Source organism: Amphiprion ocellaris, chromosome 8, assembly GCF_022539595.1.
Source record: "Amphiprion ocellaris isolate individual 3 ecotype Okinawa chromosome 8, ASM2253959v1, whole genome shotgun sequence".
NCBI classification, from domain to species: domain Eukaryota; kingdom Metazoa; phylum Chordata; class Actinopteri; family Pomacentridae; genus Amphiprion; species Amphiprion ocellaris.
Genome location: NC_072773.1, coordinates 18546864 through 18566286, shown reverse-complemented (window position 1 = coordinate 18566286; position 19423 = coordinate 18546864).

Sequence of the window (19423 nt, the reverse complement as noted above, 5' to 3'; positions counted from 1 at the left end):
ACAGCTAATCATGTAGTATTGGTGCACAGAAGGCATAGCGTGATTTTTTAATGTTCTATTTGATCCACTTCATATATTGCATTAAGGTGACAGTTTTAAAAGTTCCATAGATAAACTTTTAAAACTTATATATGTATAAAAAAAAGGAAAACATCTGCATTTTTAAGTAAAAGTGCAGTTTTACAGTCACATATTATATAACAATAAATTATTATTTGCATAAAACAGATTTTTTTAGCTTCTGTTTTCGTTATAGTCAACATGTAAATGAATACTTTTTTCTATGATGTTACTAGAAATTATTGATAATTTAACAAAAAAGTGAAGTCATGTAAAACAGTTTTAAAATATTTATATTGTTTTCATTTTACTATTCAAAAATTGTATAAGATATTAAAATCTTACATTTTTAGGATTTTAATATCTTTAAAATTGTGGGGTTTTTTTGTTGTTTGTGGGGTTTTTTTCTGATTTAAATAAATTCAGTAGATACTGTGTAATTTTACAGCCAAATGTTATAAAAGAACACATCATTATTTTAAAAAATACTGATTTTTGATGTGGACATTTTGCATAGCCTGTTTTTCGCAGTTAATATGTGAATTTTTTTTTTTTTTTAAATCAGATTTTTGCAAATTATTATTTGTAATTCTGTAAAATAATGATATATTGCTTAAAAAAAAGCTATTGCAATTTTTTTTTTTTTTTTTAAATTCAAAAATATATTTTTTTCAGTATATGGAATATTCTCTCATGTGAAAACAAAAAAATGCGCAAAAACTTCGGTCTCTGCCATAGTTAGTATTGAAATCCAGCATCATTAGCTGAACTGGTGGTTCAGTGCCTAAATATGCATCATGTATGTGCTGAACAACAGGTTTCTGCAGAGCAACAGGTAAATCAGAAACTGACCCTCTTCTCTTTGTTGTCCCTCATCCTCATAACATGCTCTGGTTGATTCGTTATTTCACTTCAAGTCTTTTGACTGCATCTAAAGTCCTGCTTAAAGCTCATTTGGGGCAGTTGTCCTACTCAGGCACTCATCACCGGTTCTGGGAGGCTGATATATCCATCTGCGCCTGCGAAGACCCGCTAATCCTTGACAACTGTGCCTCTCTGGCACCATATCCGTTGCACTGCTGGTTGTGTGATACAATAGGCTCCCCTCCTTTGTCCTTGAAATTGTTTTAATTAGCACAACGGCGGGGGTTGGTGTTGCAAACATAAGAGTTACTCAATAGGATTGACAAAATCACATGAGCATGATCGTACAAGCTTGGAGGTGAAAGACGTGTTTGAAACAGATAATCCGTAATAAAATTGATACAAGTGACAGATATAGAATCAGTGCAGCCTTTTGAATGAGTTTAACTCTGGGCCTCTGCTAGTGTGCTGTGCAGCACAGTGGACATTGTTTGATTAATAGTTTGTGTCAAAAGTATTCTTAAATACTCTCCAAACTGATCCCTCTATAGAAGATGTACTTGTAGTTTGTTTTCAAATGATCGGTTTTATTAAAGTCTAGTGTAAGTAGCCTGTGTGTTTATACCTTATGTATGAAACGTGTTTGCACTTTTATTCAAATCAAATCAAATCAAGCTTTATTGTCATTTAGCTGTACATACAACAGTAGTCCAGGCAAGATGAGAGCGTTTCTCCAGGATCCAATTTTAAACAATTAAACCAACTTTACAGTAGAGAAAAAAAAACACTTAATTTTAACTCATTTTTTTCTATTTCATTTATCTTTAACGTGTTATTTTTTTCCCCAGACAGTAGTATACAGTGCTGCGTGTGTGCAGTAGGAAACAAAATTACTGGCAGAACTATTCTGTACCACACTATAAACATTTACAAAATGAACCTTTAGTTAAAGCTTTGTGTTGATGCACAATGTGATACTATATTATACCATTAACATATTATTATGGGACATTAATGTGCATGCATTTTAATCTTGTAACTGTTTGAGATAGAGAACTGCTAACTGCCTTATTTACTTTAAAGAAACTTGTTTCCACTTTTATTAAATTATTTTTTTTCTATTTCATTTATCTAGTGAATCTGTTTTAGTCATTCATTAGAATGTATTGTACTGTTTATGAGTGATTTAATTCTTTTATTTTAACTTTTAAAAAATTTATTTATAATAAAATTGTTGTTTTCTGACTGATACACAACAACACAACAAGCCCTCAAAACAAATTTTCCTCAAATGTCACTTCCAGCACTCATTGCAAAACTCTAAAACCTGTTGTGCTTGCTGATCCATGATCCACTGAACAAATGCAAAGTAGGTGTGTGTGGTTACATGTATGTGTGTGTGTGTGTGTGTGTGTGTGTGTGTATGTGTGAGCTTAGATAAGCCACATGCAATCACTCGTCCCACCACCAAACTTGCAGTATGTCCCAGTTGGACCTCCCAGCAGCCACCCAGCCCTGCCAGCAAGAGGTGACTAGAAGAAAAGTCTTTACGTGATCCAAGATCCAAGAGGATCATGTGACCTCTAAAACACTGCTATAATCCAATATCCATGTCTGTTGTGCAGCTCACTTTGTATTGCTAAGTTAATTCTAGGAATTTGTGTAGCATGCCGGTCAAAGCATTAGCAGCGGTTCTTGACAGGGAGAAGAAATGGTTGACATTTGGAGCAACAGTTGTCAGACAGCAACACAGTATGTTTCTATAGATTGAAAAAGGAGGTAAAGTAAACTTAGATTAGCCATTTATGTAAATGCTCACGCCCCCTTCCAAATTCAGCTCTCCCAAGTCAAATACCCATCCCCCTCATGTTCTCCTCCTCCTCCTCTTGCCCCCATGGGAGGAGGGGTGGTGGAGAGAGAGAGAGAGAGAGAGAGAGATCCCAAACCATCTGAATCCCTTTTAACTAAATGGCCAGAGAGGAGTAAGGGCAATTATTCCACCATGATGCATTCCTTTTCAAAAGAGGATACCATCACTGGTCAACACATGGAATGCAAGCTGTGTTATGGGCACTGGAGGCATGTCACATCCTCCTACTGCTCACCGAAAAGTGGATTTGTGCATCAGAAAACAGCTAAACAGGTGCTCACCATGGTATTAAGTGATATGTGCACAGCGGGAAACAAAATACAGGGAGAGGTATTAAAATTAAAACCATGTATTTATTATTAAAGTTAAACATTCAGCTTTTGATTTCACTTAGAGCTCTGTATTGAGTATTATATGTACAATTCATCACAAAATTGTAGCACATTAGGGTCAGCTACATGGGTCCTTTAATGTTGTAACTTGTCAAGAGTGAGGACTTACAATCTTCTTTACTGTTGGACAATTTTGTATACAACAATGCATCTTGTTTTGTCAAATGTTCGTGCATACATGTACAATATCAATATGTAATGTTACAATTACTATTTTTAAATTAACTTAATGGTTTTAAAAGTACAATAATTTTATTTAACTACAATACATCACTCTGAAAACAAATGTTCTGGCTCAGCAAAAAATGAATAGATTATTGCAACAGTTTGCATCACCTTTTTGAGCTGTGACAGCTTCAAATGACAATATGTTTGACCAACTAACTGTCAAGAATGAAAGTCACTTCTTTGCAGTCAATGACATTTTGAAAGACCAATTACTTAGTGACTGAAGTTAAATTTTTCAGGATGTGAAATCCTAAACTTCAGATGGAGAAAAATGAAGTTATCAAGCCAATTTGATTAATTTACTGTAACTTGTATTTTGTTACCAATCAATTAATTAAGAAATTTGAGTTTAATTTACACACAATCTTAAGTTGATGTGATTACCAACATTATCACAGTAAGAGGATTCATCAAAACAATGTTTGCAACTTTAAAGGTTTAACTAAATCAATAGATTTGAATTTTTATCTTGCATTTAATGAAGTGGTGGTCGCAGGTCTAGAGTGACAGACATGCAAAACAATCAGAGTTTTTCTATTTAATCTCTACTTGTATCCAGTCACAAGTCAACAAACTGATGTGATGGATTTATGATCAGAACAGATTTTAACAGATTTTTCCCTGTATACTGTAAATCTGTGTGCACAGATGTAGGGTTCAACATGTAAAATCCTTTTCTGGTTCTTCAGATTTGATTATCTGTGTCTCACACTGTAGCTCCGTTTCCTGCCACTATAAACACAGGCTTAATGATGAAAAATACAGCTGTAGGACATTAGAATGGAGAAGCCTACAATTTGCTAAGATTAATAACGGTGGGCTGTGATGAAGCCCCTCCTCATCCTGCAGGGAGCCTCAGGCTGAAGTTCTGTGGGGGGAAAAAAAATATTTGTTTGTTTTCACCTTTCATAGTCATGCTGATGATAAGAAATGTAGGAGAATTTGTTTAAAGTGTTTTTTCCTCCTTTTTCATGACAAGATCCATGAAAATAGAACAAAAAATAATCAATACATCTTGCTTTTAATTAATAAGTCATCAATAATTTTGACTTCGCTTATTTTTTTCATTGATTGGATGTAATTTTTTTTGAAGGAAATACACTCTCAATCACTTTCTTGTGACCCACTAAGCATCATGGCCTCCTCTCCTATACCCCACCTGTAGATTGTTCAGTATTGATCGCTCCAGACGGCCTTGCGAGGTCCATTTCTTCCACGGTGTTTAATGGAGCTCATCGTCTCCTACTAATTCTCTCACCATTTCCCCTGAAACTGGACACTTCGGCCCATGTATCATCCAGCAGCACCTTTCTTAGGAAGTGACTGGAGCATGGAGTGAGAGCTTTAACACTTCTTTTAAAGAGTAAGACAATGAGCACAAGACAAATTTCCAGCTGAGCAGCTGTGTGGTGGAAAACACTTGCCTTTGTCCAAGTTCTTCCCACAGTCACATAGGGGCTGTCATATGCTCAGCATTTGTTCTACTTTTTTAGATGGGTTTTTGAATGCATGTGGGGTTAAACCAAACACATTCTAAAGGTGTGTGAAAGTCACAGTGTCACAGGCAGATGTAGCATTGCTCAGCTCTGATTCTCCCACCTCAGCTCCAGCTTCAGGGTCTGTTCTGGTAGAATCAGCTGGGTTAATATACTGGAAGCCAAATGACTTTTCACTTTCTTTTTTTCCTCGTGTGCACCAATGGTTTTTGGCCATCTGTCTAATATTTATGATTGTTAAAGCAAAAGTCTGACATTTTAGTAAGTTTTATGTTGTGTTCGTTCTGTGCTAGATGAGAGAATATTAATATTTTCATGTCTGTATGCTAAATTGTTTCACTTTCTGACAGTGGAAATGAAATCCTCTCTACTAGCGCCTTTAACCAAATCGCATTTTAGATTTTGTTTGATCCTTACAAATGACAAACACCATGTTTCCATATAACTGTCGAGAGAATTTTAAGTGAACTTTTAAAATGTTGCAAAAAATGTTTTTTAAAAAAAGAAAATACGTAATAGGCTTGTTTCCAATGATCCTGACTGCTTTTGTGTGAATAAACTAGGCTGCACAGTGTCTTCAGAAGGTAGCAGGATCGACTACATTCACATGGCTGTAATAAACAGAGTAGGAGAAGCTGTAAATTTAACCAGTTGTTTGCCATCCTCTAAAAAACCTGAAAAAGGAGAAAAAAACAAATGAAACGTAGGTCATCTACAGGCCATTAAATGGGGCTCCAACAATTGTTTTCAATCAGGCAAGTTGTAATTATTCTTTCAAGCCAGATGGTATTGGACATCTTTCATGCTTTCCAGAAGTAAAGAAAATGGAAGACGCAGCTGATCAGTAATGTGAGTTATGTCACAACTTATTCAGAAAGGTGTTTTCATCTCCCTTGAAATAAGTCCAAAAAGTGAATTTAGCGAAATATGGGACGTTTTTAAACTTTTTCTGATCCAAGTAGATGTAAATAAAACTCTGTTTCTATGGGGATAACATCCTGTACAGCAAGCACATAACCACAACTAGTTGTCTTGACACTTAATTTAACATGTAACATGCTAATTAGTAAGTTTTAGACATGCAAGTTAAGCCTTAGAGAAAGTCAATTTAGTTTCCAGTCCCTATGCTAAGCTAGGCTAATGGGCTGCATACTGTAGCATCAGAGTCACATTGACATCCATCTTCTGATCAACTCTGACCAAGAGATCAAATACATGTAATTCCAAAAGTCTTTAATTATATCTTTTTAAGTCTAGAATGTGGATCCAGTCCCAGGTTTGAACACAGAATCAGGAGATAGTAGCTTGAAATCTCTGCAGTTGCTGAGTCATACCCAACGTTGCAGTGTCTGTATCGTGTTAGCAGGCAGATTCTGTGTGCTGACACACAGACAGCAGCCAGCTAAATGCGTCTGCGAGATAAGTTCAGCTCGAGCCTTTCATCCTCTGGACATTTGGACGGAGACTCAGACAGGTCAGGGTTAATGACAGGCTGCCATTGCACCTTTAATGTACTATGTGTTGAGTAACGGCTGTTTACTCGTCCACGTATGGATAATGGTTTTCCACTGAGAAGAACAAGATCAATGCATGAAAGGATTTTTGATTATCAAATATTGATGAAAAAGTGATAAACTAATTCATCACTTCATACAGCACCGAGGTGAGTTCATATTCCGTATCTGCGCCGCTCGACCTCTCATCTCTCCTGAACAGCATTTCCTTTGGGGAAGTCTGACTGTAATGGAATACTTGTTAAAAACAGAAGAATGTGCTTTAATTTGTCAAGGGGATCTGAGCTGACAACTTTAGTAAAGTCCACTATAACAACCTTCCAGGGCCCCTGACCTAGGGAGGGAGTGACCCCTGACCTTATTTGGGCCTCTTTTATGAGGACTTTTTTCAGGTCCAGCCAGATGGCTAAACTATCAAAGGCTTTTTTATGAGAAAAATCTGCAGGCAAGACTGGAGTAGTATATTTATCTCATTGTGTGGAAGACCAAGCCTCTGTAACTTCCGGCTAGGTGGGTTGAAAAAGAATTGGATACACAGAGGGGTGTGAGCCTAAGGAACCGCCTCCCTGTTGCACCTAAAGATATATAAATTTTTATGTTTTGTTTTATGTTTTTTCATAAATTGTAGCAATTCCATGTGAACTTTTCAGGCATGTTTCTGACAGGCTTTTTTCATTTATGTCAGAAAAAAACATTCATGCTCACATCTATAGATTTTAGAGTGTGATGTAAATGCAGAATGGGTTGGATTAGTTGGAAAAAAAAACTCCAGTTGTGTCTCCTTAATCAGCAGCTTACTATTGACTCCACCAACCAACACTAACAGCAGCAGCAAACAAGAAAAAAAGATATTGATTTTATGTCTTTGCATCTCAAAAGCACTCTTGTGTCAATAGTTGCATTCAGGCACCAGAATCAAACAAAGGGCTCATCGCTGAATGAAGCTGCAGCTCTTCTATGTTTTAAAAAAAAAAAAAAAAAAAAAGCCATTTTTTACAGGTAATGTTAAACCGGGGAATGGACAGATTTTATAAATGCTACCCTGAAACTGATGTGACAGTTGCTGGAGATCACAGATGAGTCCAAATCAGTGGAATTTGTGTGTTTGGGAAAGGAAAGAGTTGTGTGTCCCAGGGTCACTATAACTCGCTCTGCTCGCATCACTCATGTGGCGTCTTTATGAGCGATGGTCTGTTTTGTTGGATTGGGTTTCTGGGGAAGCATTTAGGGCCTGTCTATAAGCAGTGCAATACAGGAATAGATCCAACATCCCAGTAAATGCTTGATAGGATGTGAGTTCGTGTGCGTATTTCTATGAAATTGACTTGAAGAATGTCTTAAATGCGGATGACAGCAAAGTTACTGTGTGTGTACAGTCCCACTCAGCAGTGGCTTCTTATAAACATATGAAGAGTCACACAGCTGCTGTAAACATTACCTGTTTGTTGTTCTCTTCGGAAAGCAACTGAGCTGCTCCCTCTGAGCCCACTCATCATGCGTCTTTTGACTTCTGTATGAACAAGAGCAAAATAATTTCCAGACATGTGTTCCACATGATGGGTTAAGGGGATACACAGGGGCTTTAAAGCGCTGCTACCACATGAATCATGTGCATCCACGGAAAATTCAACTTCTCGTCTTTTTTTTTTTTTTTAAATGCAAAGCGAAGCAGATTTTCAGTATTTTTTTGTTTTTGTACATAATCAACCAAATTTATTCCCAGATTGAAAACTGATCAGTCATTTGTGAATATTTGTTGCTATTAAAGTAGTATCTTAATCCTGTATAACCGAGGTAACCCAAGCTGTCGCCGGCCTGGTTGTTTTAATGTGGCCATTCCTTCTCTTGATTGCGCTCAGAGGTCGAGAGAGATCTGAAGTAACTGGAAGCAGTTAAAATAATAGGAGCTGACCATGTGTTTGAGGTTATAAGAAGGGGAGGAATGGCCTCCTCATTCAGAGCAGCCACAGAATGAGGGCTGCAGCAGTTTACTCCAACAATATGGGAATGCTTGATGATAAAAATCAAGTTGAGGATTTTCACCACCTATAGCAGGTCTGATGTTAATGCTGTGAGAAATTCTGCGTGTTATTTTAGCTGAATTCTGAGTTTCATTATTTCAATCAATAACACACATATTGTTATTTTTATGGAAATTCCAAAACCAGAATAGGTTTTATTGCCGAGTAGGTTTTAACATATGAAGAGTCTGATGTTGTGATTTAGTGCATAGCAGTAAATGTTTACATGTAGAGTTTTTTTTTTTCAAAAGGTTTAAAAAGAAGGCAAGTGTTGCAAGTCAGTAGACAATAAGTACACAGCAAGTGTAGCAAAGGAAGGAATTTCAGGTCATAAAAAGTAATTAAAATATTTGCAGTATGCGGGACTTTGCAAATTGTTCACTTGAGAATGTGAAAATTTACATAGTATATGGTGTAAACAACTTGAGATGTGCAAACAGATGCAGGTTCAGAATCTAACAGTAACAGTAAAAACAGTGTAAACTAATGCAATTCAGACTGCAAAATAATCAGAATGGGCATCTAAGCAAACAGAAACATCACAAAAAGCTTGTCAGGAGAAGCTGCCTGTTTACTTTCCCCTGCAGGATGAGAGCTCGACACGTGTACACACACATGCTCACACCCACCTGCACTGAAAAACACCAAACCTCACACATGCACAGACACTCCACGCAGCTGTCTCCGCCCAGTTTCATTCACGAAGAGGGGCTTGGTGAGGAGGGGAGGCGGAGTTAAAGCTTTCCTAATTTTGGATGAGTCACTACAAGAGCAAAACAGGCTATGTGCTTCAGAAAATGCCTCACTGACGCTTTTGTTGTAAACAAAAATAAAGTAAAATAAAATAAAAAGTCACCTACAGATCCTCCAAACACAACGTTCACCATGAAGATGTGCTTCCTTTTAGGAGTACTTTGCTCCATGCCATTTTGACTTCACAGTTTGATTTGTGTGTCTTGCAAATGAGCTAGAACCAGAGTTATGAGGGGGATCCTTCACCTCAAGATTTTTTATTTTTTTTTAGTTTCACTGTTAAATCTCCTGAAGTGTAGAACACAAAGACCCCTCAGCGCTGGCCAGCCCACCCTGCAGATGGCCGGAGGATCAGAGGCTGTCAGCACGCTTAAACGAGCCAAGAGTCGAGGCTTCGGCCCTGCGGGGGAGGACAGAGCATGAATGGGGTATTTCCACCAACCTCTATAGCCCCCCGCTGGGCATTTGTAAAATGATTTGTGGCAAATTTGTTTAATCAATATGGATGTGGGGGTTTGGATACCCTGAAGTCTGAAGTCTTTCTTTCCTCCTCTTTTCTTCCCCTGTAAATGCATCAGCAGTCACCACATATTAGGAGAACTCAGGGTTCATTTTTGTTTATCTGTGTGTGCGAGGACAAAGCTAAAGCATTCCTGAGAGCAGCAACTTATTGATTACCAGACAGTCTTGCTAAGCAGCACCGGGATTCAAACAAGTAATTCAAGTTTGGACACTTCATTGTAAAGACTTGAAAACATCTATCTATCTGTTCTAGAAGAGGAATCCATCGTCTGCTGCTCATTTTTGGCTTTATTAAAATATTTTTGGGGATGAATCGAGGGTCTGTAGACACGGTGTGTCATATGCTGTACAGATTGTAAAGCCCTCTGAGGCAATTTTGTGATAATTGAATGGGCCAAATGAAACTGTTCAGTGAGTCCTATTCTTAACTTCTTGATGACATGTTTTTCAGAGACAACATGTACTATTAATGTCTTTTCATTGAATTCTGTGAGGTTCATTTATGCTATTTTGGAAAGTTTTTGGGGGAGAACAGTGAAAATCACAAGCTTTGAATGTCTTCTGTGTGAATGTACAGCTTACAGCCCTCTTCCATCACGTTGGAAAGCAGCAGTAGTCTGTATTTCCCGCACTGAGTGGCGGCTTTGCAGTCATTGCAGGTGGCTTCAATCCAATTCTTCTGCACTCCGTGAGGAATCAAAAGACAAAGGCACTATAGGGTTTTCTCCTTTTGTCCAGCTTGTGATTTACAGTTTTGCCTCTTGTAAAGTAAACCACCCTGAGCCTCTTTCCCATAGTAGAAAGAAGAGGAGAGTGAGATCACAGTGTGCTTTGCGTTCACTGAATTTATTTCAGTACATTTTTTGAAAGAAAAAAACTTGCCTGAAAGCTTCACTCAGTAGTTATTGACAACTGAATAGACACGTGCAAATTTTACCCATAAAGCTCTTCAAATGTAAACACATTCAGTCTGATTATCACACATATTCGACCTCGTGCCCCACATACCTCTCTGGTTGCTATGCACAGTTATTATTAACAGCCCTTTTCAGCTGGATGTTTTTACCTCGGAGCACGTCAGAACTTTTGTCACACACTTTTCAACCCCATCGACTTGTCTCTTTTCTTGTTTTTTTTTTCTCACTTCCCGTCTAAGCTGTGCTCACCACGTCGCAGTTCCAAGGCAGATGTTGGCAGAATTCCTAATTTCACTCTCATTCTCTCAGCCTGTCAGTTTTGAAAGGGGGAAGCAGCACAGAAAATAATCGGCAGAACATCCCATAAGTCTGAATGTGAGGGCAGCAGATGTGGGTGTGGAGGGGGTTGCCACTGGGCCTCCCCAAAGGCCCATCTGACTATTGTTCAGCGTAGAAGCCATTTCTGGTGGTTGCTATAACAACCGTAATGCACTCTTATCCACGTCCCTGCGCAGCGCTCATGGTCGTATGAGCTCTGATGCTTTGAACTGTCTTGACAAGCACAAGCAAGACATGTCAGTTTAATGATGTTTTTGTAATAGATTAACGTTCACCATGAGGCATTCGGAACAGATACAGCTCTGCTCTGCTCTACTCTACTCTACTCTACTCTACTCTACTCTACTCTACTCTACTCTACTCTACTCTACTCTACTCTACTCTACTCTACTCTACTCTACTCTACTCTACTCTACTCTACTCTACTCTACTCTACTCTACTGTACTCTACTACTCTACTCTACTCTACTACTCTACTCTAAATGTGAAGAGGATTTTAAATGCCCATGACTGTTGAATACAGTAGGCAGAAGCAGAGGGGATTAAGAGTTTCTTTGAGAGGTCACAGAAGGCAGTCAATACCTCTGAGGTCCACGGCTGTCTTTGTCAACGGCTGCTGTAAACCTGCATTGAAGAGCCTGAAAACCCACCAGGTGTCTTATAGTCTCTGAGCCCCACAAGAACGACCACATTCACTGTCAAGTGCTTTATGCTGCGTGTTTCTTTTGTATTCAGGGAAGTTGCCCCCCTTTTTGACACCCAAAGGCACCTCTGAGAGCTTTTTGCTGATGCTAAATTAAGCATTTTAAAATTGCATTAAAATGACTTGAATCATTTAATCATTATTTTATTCTACAAGATCTGCTGTCACGTCTGACAGTGTATTTATCTCATGAATGTGTTCTGCTCTTTGTTCACAGACAACTTTTGTGTGAGCGTAAATAAATGTGACCTGAATATGATCGATTAGATATTCCAGGGAGGGTTTCTGCTTCATTGCAAGTGTAGAAACTCAGTGTGTATGTGAGTGTGTGTGTCAGCATGAGATCATGTTAACATGGGTGTGTTACAATCATCAATGTTTCATCAGCACCATACTTTACTCTGGTCACTTTGCCATCTGGCCGCTTTCCTCACAAAACCTAATCCATCAGTGGGACTATGAATGAGACTAACATGTGTTCCAGTGCACCATAAACCATTAAAAACATAACACAATCAATTTATCCTTTTGACAAAGTTGACTTATTACCTTCAGATGTTGCTGAAGTTGTTAGAAGCTGTAATAGAGGAGAAAATCTCTTAATTTCACATTTTGCCCTCCTGTTTTCAGAATCTCATCTCCCAAGTGCGCATTATAAGAGAAATATTCTAATTCTTTTTTTCATTTGAATGCTTTTTTGACTTTATCCTGTTGCCCTAAATTTATTGTTCGCTCCTCAGGCTGAAATGAAAACATGGAAATAACCAAAACCGTAGCTTGCTGTTGTGTAAGCGTTACATTCTCATAAGCTAATTAGAAGTGAGAGAGGACTGATATCCTGCAGCCCCTCTGCTCAGCACTTCCCACCCTGTAAATGTTTATGGCCCTGACCCAGATTGCATCTCAGATTTGAGGGATTGGCCCCCCGTTGACTCACAGCTTGATGGTGACTGCCGAGCTCTCCCTATCTCTTTGTTTATTGTGTCTCAAATTCTTCAAGTTTGACCCCCTCATCCCCCAAACTACAATCCCTTTACATAATTATATAGAAATGCTGAAATTAATAGCAACTACACGCAACAGGTATGGTGGGTTTTCTTTCTCTAAAATATCAAAAAACACCTCTAAAAGTGTTTTCTAATGTGGGACTTCAGCACTCGTTACTGCACATACCCGTCATACGCTTCTTCATTGAGAGGCTGATTAGAAGTGAGAGTGAGAAGTGGACACAGTGGGGTTCTCTTCATACAGTGAGTCCTTGTTTCCCCCCAACACTCTATTGTTTATTGATGGAGGCAGTTGTCATAGTCATGCAATAACAAAAGCCTGACTATTGGTTGTGTTTACCTCTGCACAGGAACCACTGGGCAATTCTCCATTAAATTACAGCCATGTGTGGGCCACTGATCTCTCCCCTCACCCGCCTGCCACAGACGTTCACACAGATCACACACACACACACACACACACACACACACACACACACACACACACACACACACACACAGGACTGAGCAGGATATTAGACACTCACCATCGCTATAAACCAAAAACCAAAGTAGAAATACATGTCTCAAGACTTTCCTCCTCATGTCCCCACCTATAAGAGAGAAAAAAAATATGACAAACAAGTTTTTTTTTTTCTCAAGAATGATGACTCAAAACTAAATCTGAAGAATTCATGACTAGAGCAGAAGTTGTTTGTGGAATGCTGTGGCACATAATTTCCTCCAGCCCCAACCCCCATCCTCTCAGTCAGTGGTGTGAGACAAATAAGCACTCATCTTGCTATCTCTAAAGACACAGATCTAGTTTAAAGACAAAGTCCTTTATGTTTCCTGTTTCACCCAGGTGTCACAACCATTTCCGGTTGAACTCTTAGCATGCTAATGGAGCTGTTAAATTTGATTATGTGCTCTGTCTGATTTTCTTGCACTCAAGAACACTGCACTGGACATGTTATTTTTTTTAATAATTAGTTTTAATTAAGATATATTTTATTTATTAAAAATTCCAAAGTGGTAAATTATATTTATGTAATTTCAAAACTCAGCTGCTTCTGAATCTAATGGATTTTCAGAGGTGTCTTTACTTCATTTAAAAGCTGATTCTCCATGCAGGAGATTTTAGTTTTCAACATAACACTGTAAGCTCACAGTCAATGCAATGGCAGAGAAACCTTCAGTATAACAGGCTTTTATTGAAACTCTACACCTACACCATTCTGCACAATGCAGGTCAAACATCCAAGTGAGGGAACAATGAGCAAAACACGTTTTTAAATGGAGGGTGACTTTAAAAAAAATGAATGTTTGTTACAAAAATTTCACTGTATAGATAAGAATTACATCAGTGTGGTCAGCTGGTATACATGGTAGCCTGTACATGTGTATTGCTTTTTAAAAGAGAAACATACAGCAGGGAAAAACAATATTGGCACAGCAGACAAACATCCAATACCTTTCACCTCAATGCCCTCAGTCTCTATTCTAGGCTGATGCTACCAAACAAAAGAACTAAATACACGTTCATGAAAAGGAGGACGTTGGAAAGGGCGTTTGCTGATCAATAACGAAAACAGTCTGACACTCTAGTAATTGCAGTGGGGCACTATACTTGTATTTTGCAGATAATGCTATGTTTAGATGATTGAAAACCAAGTCAGGCAGGGAAAATTACGGTATAGTCTTAAGAGCGCTCATAGAAAAAGGTGCATTGATTGTATACAAGCAAAGCTTACGTTGCGATATGACGAATATGAATGGAAAAAAACGCAGGATCGAGGTAGCCTGAGTTACAAAAAAGGTCACCCGAACTGTTTTCATTTGTGTTTGCCTGTCCTCAGCATTATTCCCTTTCCATGGGAATCAAGTGTTGCATGAAGAAAAAAGACATTTTCCCCTTTGTCCTTTGTGTAAGTTTTAATGATGTTATTTATGACTACAAGGGAGGAAATGTTTTAAGGGCCACCTGAAGAAAGCCAACAGAGGATAAAATAATAAAACAGGATCTAGGAAATACACTGGTCAACCATTAAAGGACTGTTTAGGGTGTCCTGCTGCTGGAGAGAACACAGCTGAAATGGTGAAACATGAACAGCCTGGCTGGGTTTTTCAGGCTTACATTAGAAAGAGCTGCTTTTCTTTTTGTTTCTGCAGTGGTTAGTTAATTATTTGCTATCTATCATTTGTCATGTATGTGATTCAGGGCAGTCAAACCTCCAGAAATGTCTGGTGAAGTGTAAAATGCAATGCTTTGAATAACAAAAAGTCACACACATTCATATTTCTCTGTGGACACATTATGGCTCCTTTTTTAATATTTACATTTAACTTTAATGTTTTTAACCTCTGGCATAAATGCCACTATCCAGGCAATGCGTTTAAACAAATGCAACATGCCCATTATTCTTACATAAACTCTCCTTCATTTGACCACAGCAGATAGTAAAAATCTGCTTTATTCATTCACACCGATACAAACTTCAGTTGGGCTTACGAGAACCAAAGCAAGTTAAAGAGATTTCTGGCAGAAAACATCATCTTATTTAAGACTGGAGGGAAGGTGAAGATCCAAAGTGATCCAACCAAAGGGTGAAAACAACCAGAACAGACACAGAAACACCTTTTCATCCGGTCACCTTTGCTCTAAACTCTGAATGCTGAAATACATTCAAGTATATATTGAAGGAGGTTATGTGTTTACTCCGTTGTGAAGATTCATATTTCCATATCATAAATTGCACAAAAGGTTGCTACAGTGTCACAGAATAATGCTTAAGACTCTGCTGGGACATCCTCAATTTTCTGTCTTTCGCCTGCGTACATCTTAAAATTAAAGTAGACTCCCTGCAGAAGAGAACCGCATTCCTTTAAATCAATTTCAGACATAGTTTGCCATGTCAGATATTGGATATGATGACCAGATGGCAAACAGCAAAACAAAAAGTTGGGTTGTTAGTTGGGCCGTGGCCTCGTATACGCAGAAACTGTTAAAGTATGTTTTGTCTTGATGAACCCTGTGGTCACAACTTCTCATTTTCGTGCACGCTGCTACATGAAAAAAGCAAAACACAACAAACAAAAAAACACTGTAGAGTTGTCAATTCAAGATATCACCATTAAATCTGAAGCAGTTATTATTGGAATTATGTTTCCAACTCTACAATGTCCTTTGAGTGTACAGATAAAGCCACAGATAGTGACTTTCTGTTTCTGATGCTTTTCTTTAATGTCAAGTTAGACATTTTTAACCCATTCTCTAAAACTGTGGTGGAATGTAAGTAGTTAAACAACAAAGAAGTTGTTCTTTTCCTAAGATAAAAGTTTTTTAAAAAGTGTGTAATAGGCTAGAAATAGAGAATACTGCACAGTAAAGTCCAAAAACCAATATTAAGTAGCAGGGGCTTTGGGTTGTTTTGGTTTATATCTGGATTTAGGAAGCCTCTACTCAAATAGTTTTAACTCAGAGCAACAAAAAAGGACGAGTGAAGCAGGCATCTTTCACAGAAATTTGTCTTGTTTTGACAACGGCACTGATTGTCACGCCGACGTGAAATAGCTCATCCTTCCCAAGTCAGCCTACGCCTTTCATCTTTTACTGAGTCCTAAAAAACACATGTTCTATTCACAATTCCTCAGCAAGTGTTGGGCTGTTATTGTTTGTCCACTGCAAGGTCATCGTAAAGTTCTACAAGTGACACATCTGAGAAGTTTCTCCTCTCTCCATCTCACAGCACTCTGCTGCATAGACTCCAGACAGATTGCCATTTATGAGGACTTCTGTCAACGATGTACTCGTCATTGTCAGACACATGACCCAGTCAGGGACGCAGTAATATGTTTGCTTTTTGAGCCTACTGCCACTTAAACAGTTGTTTTTCTTTTCTTAAAAAAAATCACATACCTGGCATTGACCTACAGAATATGATCACAAAGGATCTCAGCGGCCGGCAAATAAAAACAAATTTAACAAAAGGCAGGAAAAAAGTGAAGGATCCATATGTCTGTGTGCTGTATTGCTTTTTACAAAACAAGAATGGCGCTGGAGATGGATTTCTCTCCTTCCACGTAATGAAAATGTTGGATTGTTTGTCCACTGTGAGATCAGTATAAATCTCGGTAAGGGAAACATCTAACAAACTTCACGGCAGTCTGTTGTGTAAATTCCAGAAGGAATTAGAATTATGCCAGTATATAGAAAATCATGGCTCTGTAATTACACTTCCAAGGCTGTTTTCAAACTGTGCTGTTGGCCACTTATGAGTTCTTTCTGTTACTATTGTCACACACGTGACCTGGTCAAGGACACTGCATTATGTTTGGTTTCTGTGCTCACCTTCACTTTGCCATTTGTCGATCCTTTTTCAGAAATGACATAACCAACGTTTTCCAGCATGGAATGACCAGAGAATGAATGTGAGATGCCAGCAAACAGATCCTTGGCTTTTTGTTGGTGTTATTTCTATATGTCTGAGTAGTACATTGCTTTTTACAAAAACAAGAACACTGCCGGAGGTAGAGGTTCTGTCTCTATAGATTCTGCTTGCCAAAGTGAGAGCATTTTTTAAAATTTCCTAATTCATAAGTTCATTTTATTCTTATATCAGAATTTCTTGTAAGTCGTATAATTTAGTTTTCAAAAGGAGCAGGTTATATAGCAGACATCCCTCTGCTTCCCACAACTGCAGTTTTACAGCTGTGCACAGTTTGAGTTGTTTAGATTGAATGTAGAAGAAACAGTGTATTCAAGTATAGTTTCTTATTGGGGCAATAAACTGTCTAGACAGCACTCCCCTCTTTTTCACCTTCAGCCAGTCCCTTAAAGGGCATTTGTTTATCTGAATATATTGTGTATCTTTGTCTCACACTTATCAGCTGTGGCATTATATAACACACGCTGAGGCATTTTAGCCTGCAAAAGAATGGTAGAAAAGCCAAGATCACATAAATTTTCCATACTGCAATTTCTCTCAATTCATACTCTTGTCTAAAAGCTTGTTTAAATGATACATTTTCTTCTTAAATGGAAATGTTCATTCTCAGCTCATATATTACCCCTCTTTCATTCACATGGCTGATTGATTGTTTGAAATAAAGGATAAAGCCAAAATTACAGCAGAGTTACTAGAGCCAAAGGTGGAGTTTTAAAGCACCTAATTTTCAAAAACAAAAAAATACATGAAATTCAATTGAGAATGGCTTTAAACAAAGAGAAAGCAATACAAACCTCACTTTAGAGAAAATAATTAAACATGCATCAACCTATGTAGTATTCAGTCTTTTAAAGTTCAGTTTATTTTGAGGTTTAAACATCAGTAATCTACATCATAGAGTATTTTTCTGTATTATTCTAGGGGACTTTCAGTGTCTCTATTCTGCTTTCATGAACCCTTTATTCACCTCTGATTTCTGAATGTTTCTTTCTCATGAATATCGGAAGGAGTTTTATAGAGAATATCATTCGTGCTCCACCATAATGTATTTTTTCCTTTTCTCTTCTACACTTTTTGCATAGAAATGTTCGCCATAATAATATGTTCCCACACTTCTGTGATCTTAAGTGACCCCTCAATGTCTGTACAGCCGCATTTGAACAGCTTGGTATGTCTTTGGTATGTCATGTTCCAAAAATAAGTTCCCGTCAACATAAGGAGAGAAACAAATAAGACACACTGTAGGTCCTTCAGGCTGTATCATTCATGTAACATACACCACAATGACACAGACCCTGAATTCACACTGAACACATCAGGATCTTTAGCTTGCAGCTGATAATAATCTGTGTGTACTTGTTGTGGTGTTGTTGTTGTGTGATACATTACAAACATGCAACAGGTGATCACTGTGCCCTGCAGTGATAAAGGTTGTAAATTCTTCTTTGTGATGTGCAGAGAACTTTCTGGACTGTTTTTGGAAAACCAGCTATGCCAGAAACACAGATCTGATGCAGTGGCAACAGAATTATTCCAGCATTGTCTAGATTCCTAGATGTTGCATGATTGTGAATGGATAATGTTTCACACTAGTTAGGGATGTCACTTTTTTCTTGCAAAAATCACCATAATGGCTAATTTTTAGTATTTGCATCAACATGTACAATTAAAATAGTTTAATGATCTCCATTTAAAATACCACATGTTGGACAGTGACATAAATAAGTAGGATTGTTTAAAGCTTCCAGCCTCAACGACTGCTGCAAATGCTGTAAAAAAAGGATGATTTCTTTTCTTATCCATTAAAATATCCCAGATTTCACATTTATTTCATGTTTGGCACTGTTGTCCGTGAATGCTGAAATGTCACTTGTGCATTTTGATACTTGTGCAAATCAAAAAAAAAAGTATTTATCCTCCTTTATTGTACACTCTTGGGACAACACTGCTCCAACTTTTTGTATTTGGAGGAAATAGGACAAACATTTATATAGAGAATAACTCTGAAAGATCAAGAATATTGTGGTGATGCCATATGTGTGCATGTGTAATACATACTAGTCATTTTGTGTCGCTCTCTTTGATCACGTGTGTTTGTGGGGACATTTGCAGCAGCACTCAAATACAACCTGTAAATAAAGCATATGCCACGTTTACGCGCAGTCGGAAATACAACAACGATGATTCCACGATTGAATTCTTAATTGCTGTAGGCTTTAGGTGGTCCACGAGTCAAGAGAAACATATTAGTCTGATGTTTGGCTGGCTTGTGTCCGTCGGTGGCAACATATTTGTTTCCTGAGGGAGGAA